Source organism: Pithys albifrons, chromosome 2 (genome assembly GCF_047495875.1).
Source record: "Pithys albifrons albifrons isolate INPA30051 chromosome 2, PitAlb_v1, whole genome shotgun sequence".
Lineage (NCBI taxonomy): Eukaryota > Metazoa > Chordata > Aves > Passeriformes > Thamnophilidae > Pithys > Pithys albifrons.
Genome location: NC_092459.1, coordinates 16,762,020 through 16,777,585, shown reverse-complemented (window position 1 = coordinate 16,777,585; position 15,566 = coordinate 16,762,020). Strand labels below are relative to the sequence as shown.

The 15,566-nt window shown below is 37.7% G+C and overlaps 1 protein-coding gene across 16 annotated transcripts in view; it reads right to left on the bottom strand.

Annotated features, from left to right (window-relative positions):
- MYT1L (myelin transcription factor 1 like) overlaps nucleotides 1–15,566 on the bottom strand; it is a 298,788-nt gene that overhangs the window by 203,604 nt on the left and 79,618 nt on the right. For all 16 annotated transcript variants that reach the window (XM_071548396.1, XM_071548394.1, XM_071548398.1 and 13 more), the window contains exon 2: nucleotides 13,625–13,739. The gene's annotated coding sequence lies outside the window, so the exon portion shown is untranslated. The remainder of the gene's footprint in view (nucleotides 1–13,624; nucleotides 13,740–15,566) is intronic.

The window sequence follows — 15,566 nt, the reverse complement described above, 5'->3', positions numbered from 1 at the left end:
AACACCTTTAAGATCATTGAGTCCAGCATTAGCACAGCACGCCAAATCCACCACTAAACCATATCCATAAATCCCTCATCTACAGGTCTTCTAAATACCTCCAGGAGTGGTGACTCGACCACTTCTCCGGGCAGCCAGTTAAGGGAAAGGAGAAAGGCATGTAGAGCATGAAAATGCTTTCAGTGGAACACAAGTCTTCTGACTGAGGATAATACTCTATTTGTATCAATGTGTTATTACATTTTACCCTCCTCAATTTTAGCTTGGTTTGTGTTCAAGTACTCATTATGCAGCACTCAGAAAGAAAACAGGTAAGAATGTTGCACATCATTAGGGAGTGTAAACTGTTACGGCGGACAAAGCCCCAAGCATCCTAAAGCTTCTCTGAGAACTGGAAACAGATTTCTTTTAGTTTTCAGGAAATGAAAGGAAAGCACTTTCTGATCTTAGATATCCTTGGCACTGATAAACAGAATAGTCACTGAGGAACTATTCACATAACTAAGGTTGTAGAATAAGACTTATCATTCTTAATTTAAAAGAATCACTTTCCAGATTAAGACCAGATGAGAAGAAAATTTGGCCTGTTTTTTTTATTAAAAATGTAGAAGTATGAACTAGAATACGTTTGTCAGGACAAAAAAGGTTCTGTAAAAGAGTATTTCAATTCAAATACAATAAAATCCTTCTCCCTTAGTAATTAGACTCTATTTCAAGAATGTCATCATTGTGTCATGTGTGAAATCCAGCAATCAATAAAGATCCCTTTTTGTCTGCATTTAACATGCAGGTTTTTAGTAATCTAGTGGGAGGACAACATTTACTAGCTCCAGTAAAATTCATTACATTTCTACACTGATCATATTCCTGGTCCACATCTACACTTTAAGCAATTATTCGGCAAGAAATACAGCCAGCATGAGACTTTCTCCCATCTTCACAAACTGTATATGAATTTGTATGTGTTCTATCTAATTTGTTTGGAGAAAAGAGTTTAGTCTTTGCTTCTAGTTTTCTGAGGACTCACTTTCTTGACCACCAGCTCACAGCAGCTGAGATCTACAAAATTCCAACTTCCTGGAGAAGGAAGGGATCAGTGCTGCTTTTTCCTTGTTGTCCACTGTGACCTAGAATGGACAGACCCTTAGCTCTACAAAATGGTCTGAGCTATTCATCATGCCATGCTAGCCAGTATTTAAGACCAGTGTGAACTGGGAACTGTTCTTTATGCTCAAGGCTGAGTGAGGTGGTGGTGGCTGACAAGGCTCTAACTGATCTGGGCTTTACACACTTCTAGTCTTAACTCTCCATAGGAAAATCAGTGAACTTTGACAGCACATAAACCTGCATCATCATCCTATGTGTGAGTTGGGTTGTGGCCATGCTTTTCTTGCTGCAGCAAGAAAAGAAACTCAATGCACTTCCACAGTGGTTGAATTCTGCTGTTTGAACAATTTGTCCACAGAAGACAGACAGGTCTTCCCATAATAGAATTAACTTGGAAATAATTTTAGTACATCTCAGCACAGACTATAGAATATGTCCCTAAATACACAGACCTGAGCATCAAAGCAGTGATTCAGTTCAAGAGAGCTCACATTTACCTTGGGCTACTCCAACTATGAAAACAAAGAGGACAGTGCAAAGCACAGTGAGTACAGCATGGTCAGTGCACAGCTCAGTTCCTCCCTGTTACAACTAAGCTCTTACTAACTCCACAAATAATTCCTCCTGAGTTAAGAAAATGTCATTCAGATCAAGAGCTGCTTCACCCAACTCAGCGACTCCTGCTGTGCAAACAGATCTATGTGCTTTCTTCTCCAGAGAGTAGTTATATATTTGTACTATATTTGACTGTTATTTCTATTCATCTTCTAATTGGTATAAGCACTCTCAACACCTCACTACCTTCATGAACCCCAAAACTCCCTTTACACTGACTTGGGGCATACAGTTCAAAGGAGAAGGATTTGCTGTTCTTAACAGGCAAATTTAAAGTAAAAGGACATGGCAGAGGGAATTCTGGAGGAACAGGAGCAATGTTGAAATACAAGCAGAAGTGAGTAGCTATGAGAAGCTAAAAAGTAATGCAAACCATGAAAGTATGAGCACCACTAGAGGGTGGGGGGAAATAATAAAACAATGCTCAGAACTGTGGAAATAAGGGAAGGTTTGGAAAATTCGGCTGTCCTAGGTTTAAAACTTCCCAATCCATTAATCATAATGCTCATATGAGACATACCATCAGTATTAGAGTACTCATATATTGTAGGACTCATAAAAGATGCAATACTACACTAGGTTGAATATAATTATTTTTCCTTCTTTCTATGGTATCTGTGAAGCAACAATTTTAATATCTGTGAGACAGTGTTACTCCTATTTTATTGATAAAGAACTGTGACACAGAGAGACAAGAGTGAAGAGATGTGAACAAAGCAGGGAACTGAGAACAAATCTCCCATACTTATTCTAACAAATCTAACCATCATTATTGTCTTGCCCCAAATCCAATGTCCGTGCTCTCATTTAAATATTTCCACAGACTCCACTATAAAGTTTATGCTGCTCTGATATTTTTTTTTCGTCAACTCTTTTACTGATCATGTGCTCTTCCAAGTTTCTTGCCAGGAAAAGAATAAGGCTGACAAAGATGACAAAGCAAAGTGCAATGCAATGAAAGAGACAGAATCCGTGGAAGAAGAAGAAGGCAGTATTGTGAAGCTTTCAAGACACTGTGCATTTTGAAAGTATGGAAATTAAATACAATAATTAGTCAATGTAAAGTGAGTATTTGAGAGTGCTACCTACCTGTCTTTCACATAGAATATAATTTTCACAAGAAGGTATTAGCTCAGTCCTTCTTTGAGCTGGCTACAATTTCTAGAAGCATTTCAGAAGTTCAGCAAAGCTTGACAACTTATGGAGGACAGAAGTAAATCCACCACTATCTGATATTGTAAATTCAAGATCAAATAATGAGCAGGCTTTCTTCAGTCATAGAACAATTCAAGAGTACACCGATAAATTTATCTAGCCTGTGTTAAGCAAGGTATGATATCAAATAAACCAGTCATCCCTTCTAGATTCAAATCATATATGAGTGTGCAATACTTAAACCGAACAGTATCTGGCATTGTAAAATTTCCATAGATTGATATTGCAGCACTTTTCGACACAGGATCTGTCCAGTGGTGAAGATATTAACCTGCCCAGCTGTTACTGGAATGTCAGGTGCATCTGTAACTCAAGTAACCAGTAGGTTTCATGTCAGTGCTGAATTCTGGGGTTGTATTCATGCAACATTCCAGAAGTCTGCTTCCATCTAGCAGAAACTATCTGGATTCAAGACTGACTATCAGATAAGGGGTGACCAGCAATGGAGAGAAAAAGCAGAAATGCCTAAGTGGAAGCAGATGTGGTATGTATCCAGCAGGAATAGAAAGGTTTTCCTGGACTAGGGTCAGGTATTGAGTATATGTCATGGGTGCAATCTCTTCTGTCTCCGATATTTAGATTAAAGTCCAAATTTTGAGGAAAGAAATTAAACTCATGCAATGTTGTCCGAGAGTAAATAGAGGCTTTGCTCTCAAATTTACAATGATATTTACATGAATAGAGTTCTATCAGTTCCCTACTGTCCAAAGGAAAAAGAAGCAGCAGACAGGAAAGACAGAGGAAGAACCAACAATTCATGGCAGTATTTGGAACAGGAGTGCAAAGAGACAAGCAATGGATAATTGGAGGCAGAGGAACTGAAAAGAGAGCTTGACAATGAAGTTCTGGCTGGGAAGCCGGGATCCCACCCTGGAGGAATGAGGGATGAAGACATGCAGACACTGCCTGTAGGAAGGCACTGAAGACAGGAGGCAAAGAACTTGGAATACGCTTGTGGTAAAAAAAAAAGAACACAGGACGAGAAGCCAGTGGAGCACTGAGAAATAGAACTGTTCTGCTAAGGACACAGGACTGGGGTACACTCAGAGTTCTAACAGAGTGCACAGAGGTAGGAAAGGTCACTGAGAATTAAGCAGAGAATCAGTAATGACTAAAAAACTCTTTGGGGACTCCTGGGAACTAAATTTCAGTTTCTCATGATTCCTGTACCATCAGTAAATATCGGTGAAGTCTGCTGGTAATGAAAATAGTTATCTTGTATCTTATTTCTCCAGCACTATTTTTCACAGAATATTATACTATGCAACTTCTTTACAATACAAGAATGGTACAACGTGGTGGGGGGGATTGCAAGGTGCCAAGTGTCTCATGATTCACATGGGGGTTAAGATATGAGTTTTTATTTTTAAAATTTTAAGTGTGTACTCTTTATCTTTCCCTCTATTTCTATCTCTCTTTCTCACACAGACCCATTTTCAAAGTAACTTTTTTCATGTGACCAAATCAGGGACAAAGATGTCTAAAGTGCCAAGTTGCCTGTATAACCAAATTTTCCCCCATCTTGTGAATGGGTATCATGATGGAGACTAAGGCATGACTCATATACCATTGTTCCCAGAACACACCTGCCTCACACAATGCAAAAGAAAGGCTTTGCTGTAAGGATGAATCAGAACTGAGTACTGAAGTTTTACTTGGTGAAGAATTTTGAAGAAATGTACTAAAAATGGGACACAATTGCAAGAGGAGCAATAATGGTCAAGTTAATTGGATGATGGCCTATAAAGCAGGATTCTATCTTTTCTTGACATATCCTTTCCATTGCAGTAATTCAAACCAGCTTTTTTGCAGCTGGTCACTAAAAGTATATTCTCAATTTCCTATGTAACTCACTGAGACAAAGCATTTGCATTTGCAGAAGTGATGAATGTTCAGAGACATAGCTGGAGATGGGAACACCCGACTCGGAAAACTTCCTGTGACAGTAATGAGTCATGGCTTTTGGACCTCAGCACCTCGGGATGGTCCTGTAGATTAGTGGCACCTTTTCGACACGGTCTTCTGGATCATGGTTCCCCAGCCATAAAATGGAAATCATACTGTCCTCCAACCTCAGAGGCCTGCAGTAAGCTAATTTAATGTTTTTTCATCACTTAGGCACTACAGTGATGATCACTAGGAAAATCCCAAAAGGAAATTAGTAATAATTAATAACTGTGTCTTCAGAGTAGGGCTTAAATATTCTGTAGTAAACAAGGTATGGGGGCACACACTAAACAATGTCATGAAAACAAAATAAGAAACAGCTGTTCATTAAGTGACTATTATATATCCTGTGAACTGAGTGAGGAAAAGATCTTGTAAGGAAAAACAACATGTTATCACGTAATTAAAGAAGTCTTCACAATGCATATGCATGGGGGAGATTAAATTAATTTGCCTTAACAAAGTTAATTCTGGCACGTATTAGCTTTAGAGTGTTTGGACTCTAATGTAGATTTTCCACACATAATATGAAATAACTGAAGATCCTCCTGAGATCTGATTAAAGGACATATATTAAGAATCTGTATTTTATTCATCCAGTTAAAAGCAGAATTTACTTTTGACTATTGGAAATGCACTACTGTAATGAGTTATAACAACTGGAATATGGAATGGCTATTTCATTACCAATTATTCTTATTTTCTACAGAAAGTATGAATTTTAGGCAAAAATTTCCTTTAGCATCATAAACAGAAGCAAGTTGAAGTACAGAGACCATCTTCTGTGTAATGTGCTACATCACAGTAGTTCCTGCTGCCCACCATTGTCACCTGAAGTAATTAAAGTACATGAGTTCAAGAAGAAATCTAAGATTGATTCTCACAAGTAAAGAGTATATTCGAGTTCCATTAAATTCAAGAGGTGTAGAGACAAAGCACAGCTATTTTTATCAGTCCTGCTCAAAGACATACAAAACTAAGCCAAATAAAACTTTTGCCTCCTCTTTTTCATATAGATGTGCCTTTCTGTTAGTGAAAATCATGGGCTATTTGTGTGCAGATGCACGTATCTGTATATCTGATAAAGTAAGTGGCTTCCATTTGAAATATTCTGTCCTTTAAGAATGACTATGTCTCTTACACCAGCATATTTAATAAGAGATTATATTTTGTTGTATGGGTTCATTCCTTACTTTCTCTTGCACTCCAAGATGTGAATCATCACACTTGTAATAAATGACTATATATTTAAGGTAGAACTTCAGTTGTCTGGGGTTTTTTGCTTTCTGGTTTTGTTTCCGTGCGCACTGCCTGGCTTACCAGGCACCAATTACATGCCTTGCTGATGAATAGACAGACTGTGTAGAAGATTTTGCTGTTCTAACCTCTTAACTAAAGAACACAGAGACAGATCACTGGGTACTTCAGAACATACACTGTATCCACACGTTCATAAACTTCGGAAGGTTAAGTTTCTGTCACTTCTGCATCATTTACTATACCTTACCTTTTAAACTTGGGATTTCTTGGCTTTGCATTCGTAATTCATAGAAGATAAAGCGCTTGTTACCAGGAAATACTTTTTCACCCTGAAAATTTTAGCACATGGGCCCTTCTTTAGGTGACTACAAACTACAGCAGTCATCATTCTGCTGTCATAACTGTCAGACTAGAGCAAGCATAGTTCCTCTGTCTCGGGTGTAAACCTCATTGCTTCGTCCCAAGGGGAAGAGAAGGGGCAGGCACCAATCTCTTCCCTCTGGTGACCAGTGGCAGGACCCAAGGGAATGATAGGGAGCTGTGTCTGGGAAGGTTGAGGTTACACATGCACAAAAGGTTTGTCCCCCAGAGGGTGGTTGGGCACTGGAACAGGCTGCCCAGGGAAGTGGTCACAGCACCAAGCCTGGCAGAGTTCAGGAAGTGTTTGGACAATGCCCTCAGGCACATGGTGTGATTCTTTGGAGCTCTCCTGTGCAGGGCTCCAAGTTAGACTTTGATGATCCTTGTGGGTCCCTTTCAAATCAGGATATTTTATGATTCTATGACAATTACTATCCCTTATTTTGCTAAATACTTTTAGATATACTACACAGTATAGAATCAGCAGCAGATACAGAAAGGCCCACAGTAGCAGAACGATTTCAAATTTAAATACAATATTCAAAATCCAAATAAAATTTTTCACCTCCTTTTTTACCTCCTTTTCATCCCTGCATCTGTATTTCAATATCAGGCATACATTTTATTGCATTGGTCTTATTTTACATAGCACCAAATGTTTCAATGATTCTCACAATTTCACTGTGTATTTTTCAAGTTCAAGTTCACTCAGCATAGTCATGCCCTTGCTGTCTTTTAAGTTAAATGCAGTTGCTTAACCTTGGCCATTTGGACATGACTTCATCTACAGCAAGCAGTTTTCGGGCTAATCAAACAAACGTTCCATAGACAGGCGTCTTCTTTTACCTTTAATAATAAAGTCATAGAATCATAGAAAGGCTTAGGTTGGAAGGGACCTCAAAGATCATTTCCAATCCCCCTGGCCTGGGCAGGTTTGCCACCCACTACACCAGGTTACTCAGGGCCACCATCCAACCTGGTCTTGAACACTCCCAGAGATGGAGCATCCACAACTTCTCTGGACAACCTGTTAAGTGATAAAGGGATTTTACATAAAGCAATTTTACAACACTTGAAGAGAGAGTGATTTTAAAACACTTGCACTTGCAAATCAATTTTTATTGCTGTTTACACATTTGAAATTACCATAAATGTGGACAGCTACATACTGTGACTCTGAAAGACAGGGGAAATGAGATAGAGATATGTAGTCAACATTTGAATGTGATGCAACTTAATTTCATGTTTTTGACTGTGGAATCCATTGTAGTTCTGCTCCCAGTTCCTTCTGAAAACCATGCCATACATTTAAGTGGCAAAATACATTACTATCTGAACACAGCTAATCTGTTGCAGAGTAGAAATTAGAACACTGGTCTTCTAACTTTTAAGTTTCTTGCTTAATCTCAGACAGTTCTACATATTGTATTTCTGAAGCCTGAGGGGTTTTTGCATTTATTTACTGAAGTACATTTGAGATTATTTTTGGCATCTTTACACTGGGTCATGAAACAGCATGTTTTGGCACCTGCTAGCCTCACTACCAATCTGCTTACTCCAGGCTGTTATCCTTGTGCTACTCCTGGGTATGCATCTGACAAAAGTCTTGCAGGGTTGCTGGGATCTGGAGTTTTGCAAACAATGGGAGAAGAGCAGCATATGAAAAAGCTGAATTGGTGTTCAGGTGTTTTAGGCGAGTATTTATTTGTTGATTTTGTATTTCAAATATATAATAAATGCCATTTTTCAATCTTGGATGTTCCATTTTTTTGATTATGGTTGATAGTTCAAGCAAATGAAAACTAGATAAAGCAGAGATCCTTTTTGCAACATTAATTTTTTAGGCTTGAAAATATACATTGTGGAGACTTTCAGGTATATTTGTACTAACCACCCCATCTACTGGGGCATTTAGTGAAACTCTGGCACTAACAGTAATGATTATGATGGAGACACAATTCAAATTAGTCTACTATCCTAAATTAAATGCGTATCTTCACCTCTCTTTCTCCTTGTAGAGGTTTCAAATTGAGAAAAAAGTACCTGGTTGTGAAACGGTTCACAAGGACTAACCAAACCCAGATGAGATCATGTACCTGCAGGTTATTACCAGAGACTAGTAAACAAATGATGCCACTGTGGAACCAGTGGAATAACTGATGAGAAATGTATACCAATTATCTACATATTCAACTCAGTCTACTCAATAGGCACACCTTAAGTAGGAGAAGGAGGGAGTATAATACTTTTTTTTAATTTATCACCTCATAACTATGACTATGAACGTGCACCCCAGTGCAGTGAAACCAGGAGCTCTGAAGAAAAAGGTGCTTCCTGAAGAGTAGGATATTTTCTTCTGACTCTGAACTCTGACTTAGTTCCTATAAAGTTCATTTCACTTAATTTTAGATACCTGCAATATATGCATCAACAGCTGAGCTGATCCCTAGGTTTTCTTTATTCTCTCTAGTAAGGAATGTGCTATTCCACTGTCTGATTCATCTGACCTACTTAGATGTCTACCTTCCGAGGAGATGAATCATGCCCTAGAAGTGTCTGTTTCTCTCCATTGATTATACAGCAGCCTAGCCAAAGACAATTTCGATATAAAAGACATTACATTAGGGCAGATAAATTTCACCCTGGAAGCCATGAAAGGGAGCAAAACAAGAGTGAATCCTATTTTCAATAATATTTAACTTCTGTATGATTGTGAAATAGAAATCAATCCACAGGGTCATTTGGGGACAATACTACTGAGAGCTGCTGAGCAGTGTGGACTGGTCTGTCCCAAACAGCAGAGGAGCAGCCTCCTAGTGAAATGTGCAAGGTGGCCATGAAATGGCAGTGTCTACTCCCTCCGCACCTTCCCAAAAATGTATCTGGAAGCAGAAAGGAAACTTTTAGACTACACTTTGTTCTTTAAATTTTGTTTGCAATAACATTAATAAGGACATACTACAGAGTCATAAACTATATCTATATTTGTACACAGAAAGGACTGCTGAGCTTGTAAGAATTTACACATAGCTTTGTCTGCCCACCGTGCTTCTAAAAACACTTTTTAAAGCAATTTCTTTCTAGTTTTGATTGACTAGAAAAAATGTACCTTCTGCTGACTTTATCTACTTACTGGATAAGAGTCTTTATTGTTTTCATCAAACATATTCCTTTCCTTGGCATTCTTCAGTGCACTGAAGATGGATGTAGTGCTGTACAAATGTACTTCTGCACCTCTTCTGTCTCAGTGTATGAAAGCGGTTTTTTTAATGTAGACTTGTTAATAAAAGCTTTATTTCTACAGTATGAGAAGCACTGTTCTGACCTAACTCAACTCTGACCCAAACCCTATTTCATCAATGACGTGTTTCTCCGAACTGCATTTGGCTTTCAAATTAGTCTTCTGTGTCTTCCTTGGCTTCAGAAGGAATACTTCAAGTTACAGCAATACACAGTCATTCATCTGGAGTGAAAAAGGTGAAATGGGACCATGTGTGCTACGATTTCTTTCTGCCCACCAAAATTTAGTACCCAATATTCATAAAGACAAAAGAATAATTTAAGATCACATAAAAAGCTAGAAACCAGAAACTGATCAAAATAAAGCAACATGATAACCCTTCTTCAGAAAATGTTAGAGCAGGAGAAAAAGGAGGGATTAAGCATTGAGAAGCTACACTGATCTAGCAAAATTATTTTACCTCTTCTAATCCAATTACTCCAACACTTCCTAAATGATTGCTACAAAAATGATCAGCTCTATTATTAGCAGATTTCTCTTAAAAAGCATTTTTACTTATGTGGTACATTCCTCTTGATCAGGGATTGAGATTTATACACATAGCTGGTAGCGCACTGAAGAGAGACCATGACCTTTCACAGCAGGTTTAATTTGATTTTATAACCCAAACAATTTTCACAATGATTTAGGGATTAGATATTCTGGCAGGCTGAGCTATACAGCCAATAAAACACAAGAAATTTTTTTTTCCTAATTCTTACTGGTGATATTCCCCAGCCCTGGCATTTTTAGCTTTAACATAACTGTTCTCTTTAGTGTGCTAACAACAGCAGCATCCTGTGATCAATCACAGCTGGCTGGCCCATGCAACATAAACAGCCATGCCTGCTCTCAGGAGCAGGGATGCTGCCTGGAAACTGCAATTTAGAGCCTACTGCCTCATTTTTTAAACCATTTAAGTCTGGAGAGAGACAAAGAAAAAGAAGTACAATTTTATGTGATGATTTCTACTACTTACATTTATAGTGACAATTTATAAACTGCAAATTTAGCAACATGTGACATTTTGATTGATGAACTTTGCTTTTTCAGAAGGTCGTATTAGGAAAACTTACACTGCCAAGAGCAAACACGAGCTTGTCACCATGACAGTATCTTTGTAATACCCTATCTGAACTAACACAAGGCATTACTTTGCTTTGTGCATCCCTGCCATTCCATCAATATCCTTACAGAAGAACAGTGTGACAGAGAAGTATACAGAATTCTTTTCAGCTAATGAGGGGAGTGAGGATTTCTGACTACTCAAGTATTTTAAGAGGGGTAATTAAGATACCAGAAACATGGAAGGACACATGATTCTGCTTCAAAAGCAGAGGAAGTATTGCCATAATTCCCTTGTCCTTATGTCTGCTGAATTTTGGTCAATACTTAGCTAAGTGTCTTGCAGGAAATTTGTGGCATAGACAAAACCTGAACTCATCTTTCCCAACTCTAAGCTAATTCTCTAATTAATGGGTCAGACTTTTCTCATCCCCTGAGGCACCGTAGGACAAGCAGAAATAATACAAAGCTGGCTAAGAAAAATATTGCATACCAGGGGTTCCTACACTGCCTAATTAGGGTTGCTTTACTATGCCTTTTCACTACGATGGCAGGGCAAACTGAATACAGCAGCAAATAGAACATCTCTAATCTGTGATATTGTCCTCTATGGGTCTACATCCTGGAAAGGACCAGAACATCCCTTAAAGATGTAAAATAACTATAATAAAAATGCTTAAGATGCTGTACCTTTCACTGGTTCCATAATATATTACAAGATGAAGCTTAATATATGGCCCAGAATGATGTTTCTGCCTTTTACCAGCTGAAGTGAGCAATTCTCATAAAGACCATTCACACAGACAAGTGAGTTTACATGAGATTTACTGGGGTTAGTTCCTAAGTTTCAAACTGATTTACTCATCGATAGCATGTGCAACTGTTTGTATGTCAGCCATATCAGGTACTGGAATGCAACAATAATGATTAACAAAATGTGTGTATCTGCAGGCAAAAAAATCCAGCTTTAGATACATTTTATGCAGGCAAAAAGAAAATGGGAAAAATCACAACAGCACAGGTCAAGGTTAAGCCCTTGCAGCACTGCAAGAGTCAGTATGAGAAGTTCTGTTTATAAAATATCAAATGTAAAGAATGTAAACATTTCAATTTAGACTCTGGATCTGCTGGTAACTTCTTAAAAGTCTTCTTTCCCTCTTTGTTTTGGGGAAGGATTGATTTTTTTTCACTCCTAAACCCACGTTCCTTAATTGTGTTGTCCTATAGAAGCATCTGCAACAGAAAGATCCTCCCATGAACCTATTTAATTTCCTCATGTACATGTCTTCACATCTCAAATTGCAAAATTATTTTCTTTAGCAGCCCACCAGAAAGGACTAGACAATTTGTCATCATCCTAAACCACAGCACAAGAAGTTCTACGAGCTCAGCCTATCCAGCTGAGAATCCATTTAATCATGCCTTGTATATTCTCATTCCACTTTCATGTATTATTTTACTGCTTTCTTCTTATTACACTTGCATTTCAAATTACTATTGCTTTCCACTGTGATATGCTGTGTTTCAACTCATTATAGCAGATAGGCAAAAAATAAATCAGAGGTAAGTTTTATCCTATACTTAATCCAAAGTTTCCCTATAATAAATTAATTAATGTCTATTGTAATTAACTGATTCATGTTTCATCCTTTTTTAGTATAGAATTTCTGAGTTTAACAATATTTATAACTGCTGTCCATCATCATCAAAGGAATGCAGTCGGCAGACCAATATATTGTATATGTGTCTCTATCTTATAAATTATTCAGCTTTCAATTGAACTTCCTGAATTTCCTTTGAGGAGTGGGCCCTGTGATTATTAGCAGAGTTTACTCCCTGAACAAAATAAAAGTATTCTGATGTTCTTTGGGGAAAACAAAGGGGATATATAGGAAAATCACAGCACAACTGTGTCCTTTGATATTGGCTAATAAAGGTCTGTGGAAAATGGCTCCCCAACAGCTGCTCAGCATGGAATCTGATACCAGCCTTCTGAATTTCGGGGCAACACATAGATTTTCCCAAAAAGAATTCAGTAAAATGATGCAAGAAAAAATTTGTGTGATGAACATCAAGGGAACACCACCTATTTTCCCTATATTCCACACACATGGAACACAAATGTATCCAGTATTTTGCATAAGTTTGCCATCAATGCTGAAAAACAATGCACTCCTCAAACCTCAAACAGATTTTATCAATATCAGCCCCTGAATTCACTTCAGCCACATTTTGTACACTTACACACTCAATTTATACACTAATTTCCTTTTGATGCCAGCATATCATAACTGCTGGGGTTGCCTGGAGGTAGTAGGATGGCACAAGGGGAAGCCACACTTTATGAATAAATATATATACAATTAAATAATTAGCATTTTCCAAACTATCCATCTGACTCTACTGTTACTGTTTAATGAAATAAAATTTCCTATTTATTTACATCTAACTAGTACTACCTTTCTGACTTCACAGTAAAAAGAATTCCAGTGCATCCAGGTCCAAAACTATTCAGGCAGTTATTCCTGATCTTTCGAACTTCAGCAGCAAGAATAATATATGCATCCTCTAATTTAACTGCAAATGACTCTTTTAGCATGAATTGTCTGTTTAAAGATAATGCACAACAGAACTCTTAACTGCATCCCAGAAGTCATGCAGCACCAGGAAGATAAGATCACAGTGGTTACCAGGGGTAGCAAATGGGAAAAGCACTACAGGAAATGAACTCTTGTCAATAATCTCCAGAGAGTGCTATATTTAGGTCAAGTGTACCTGAAATCGTTTGGTGGGGTAATTGCTCTTTGGTACAGACTCTGCTCTCTGAGCCTGTCAGAGTGCTTGTAGGTCCACTGGATTGGATTCACCAATTTTCTTCCAGACTCATTTTCTAAAAAGAAAAAAAGAAAAAAGTTTAATGGAGGATAGCAAGCTTACCAGGAACACAGAAAATCACTCACATGTTATTTTACCTTTTAAAAATATCCCTTCAATGAATGCATTTAGTACAAATATTCATTCCAATGTGTAACTGACTGCCTCGGTTTTCCATTATAGGAATTTGTTCAATTATTTATTATTTTTATTTTATTATTTTGCTATTTGGCCTGGCAAAGACTTGCCAGATCTGTTAAATATCTAAGGTGATTTAGAGTCCTTTTGCTGACCAGTTAATAGCCAATGCAAAATCAGAACTGTTCAAAAATCCTATGATGTGTCCCACTGCAACATTATTCTGGCTTTTATTCAGGGTTGAGTCCTCAAATGACAATACAGCTAATTGTTTAAAATGGTTCATTCATGTATTCAGAGGAATTTGATTCAGATTTAGGAATCCAATTTAACGAGACACATGTTGACCCTTTACATCAGTTAGCTGGATTAATACAGGTATCAGAAAAGAGCACCTAGTCCTTTGCCTTACGATTTCTTAGAAGAAATAGAATATTCTGCTTTGATGGCACAAAGTCTTCCGCAGAACTACTCCTACTTCACACTAAAGAGTCAGTATTAACCAGATGAATTTTAAAGTAAGGAAAAGCCTCCTTTAGCAGCTATGCATTTACCTTGAACACAGACAGACACAGCATCGTATCTATCTGTAGTCATTAACTCAGTGCTTGTGATCAGCATCAACCGTAATTAAAGAAAATGTCACAATGCAACTGCTCTGATGAAGAACACACACTCAGTTTTTATTTTAAAAACTTACAAAGGGAATAAGATACAATACTGAAAGCTAAAGTAGGTGCATCAGATATTTTAGCTATTGTTTTTTGTGAAGAACTTCAAATTCAAAGATACTCATTAAACTGAGTAGATGGCAATAACAGACGAAGTGTTAATGGGGCAGCAGTGGAGTGTGTCAGGAAAATGAAGAGACCCTGAGGGGCTCACCATGCTGTTTATGCTCAGCTAAATTCAGCAGCATTACCATAAATCCTCTAAAAGATACTGTGCTCAATTCCTTATTTGCTACTTTTCAGGCAAGGAAATATTCTGTGAGATTAGAAAATGAAAACAAAAATAAAACTAAAACCTATTTTCTATTAAAGAAGCATCTACATGCAATTACTGTTACTTTTTCCCAATTTTATATAAACAAACAAAGAGAAGGTCTTTTAATCTTCAAAATAATGTGTGAACTTATGTGAAAATTTCTCAAGTTGTACATAGGAACAAAGCCTTTAAACAAAACTATCATCATTTCTTTCATAAAATTTTTTATAATTTATAGATCAGGTTTCAGTAATAGTTTCTCACATACACAGTTCAACTGGCTAAAATAAAATTATGCATAAACAAAATAATTTACCTCCTAAAAAGAAATCTCTCTTATACGGTTCTGCATGCATGTTTTTAGTGACCTTTTAGAGCACCTCTGATCTTAGAACAAAACTTTTCCTACATAAGGACATGGATTTATTGTTCAGGAGAAAACGCCCACAACTGCATAACTTCAATTATAAAAACGGCTGCAGGTAAGAAATTGTTTACTAAGAAGAAAGATACCAACAAAACTGTGAAAGGCTTCGCAGCCTGTTCCCCCAGACCTTTTGGGCCAGTGCTTGGCGATGCCCCGCGCAGGGCCCGGCACCGGGGCTGGGCTGCAGCACCACGGACAGGGAGCCACAATACACACACCTGCTCTCCAGAGCCTAATTCGCAGCTCAGTTTAAGGGATGTTTAAAAATTAAAATAATTTTGGTAGGTCTTT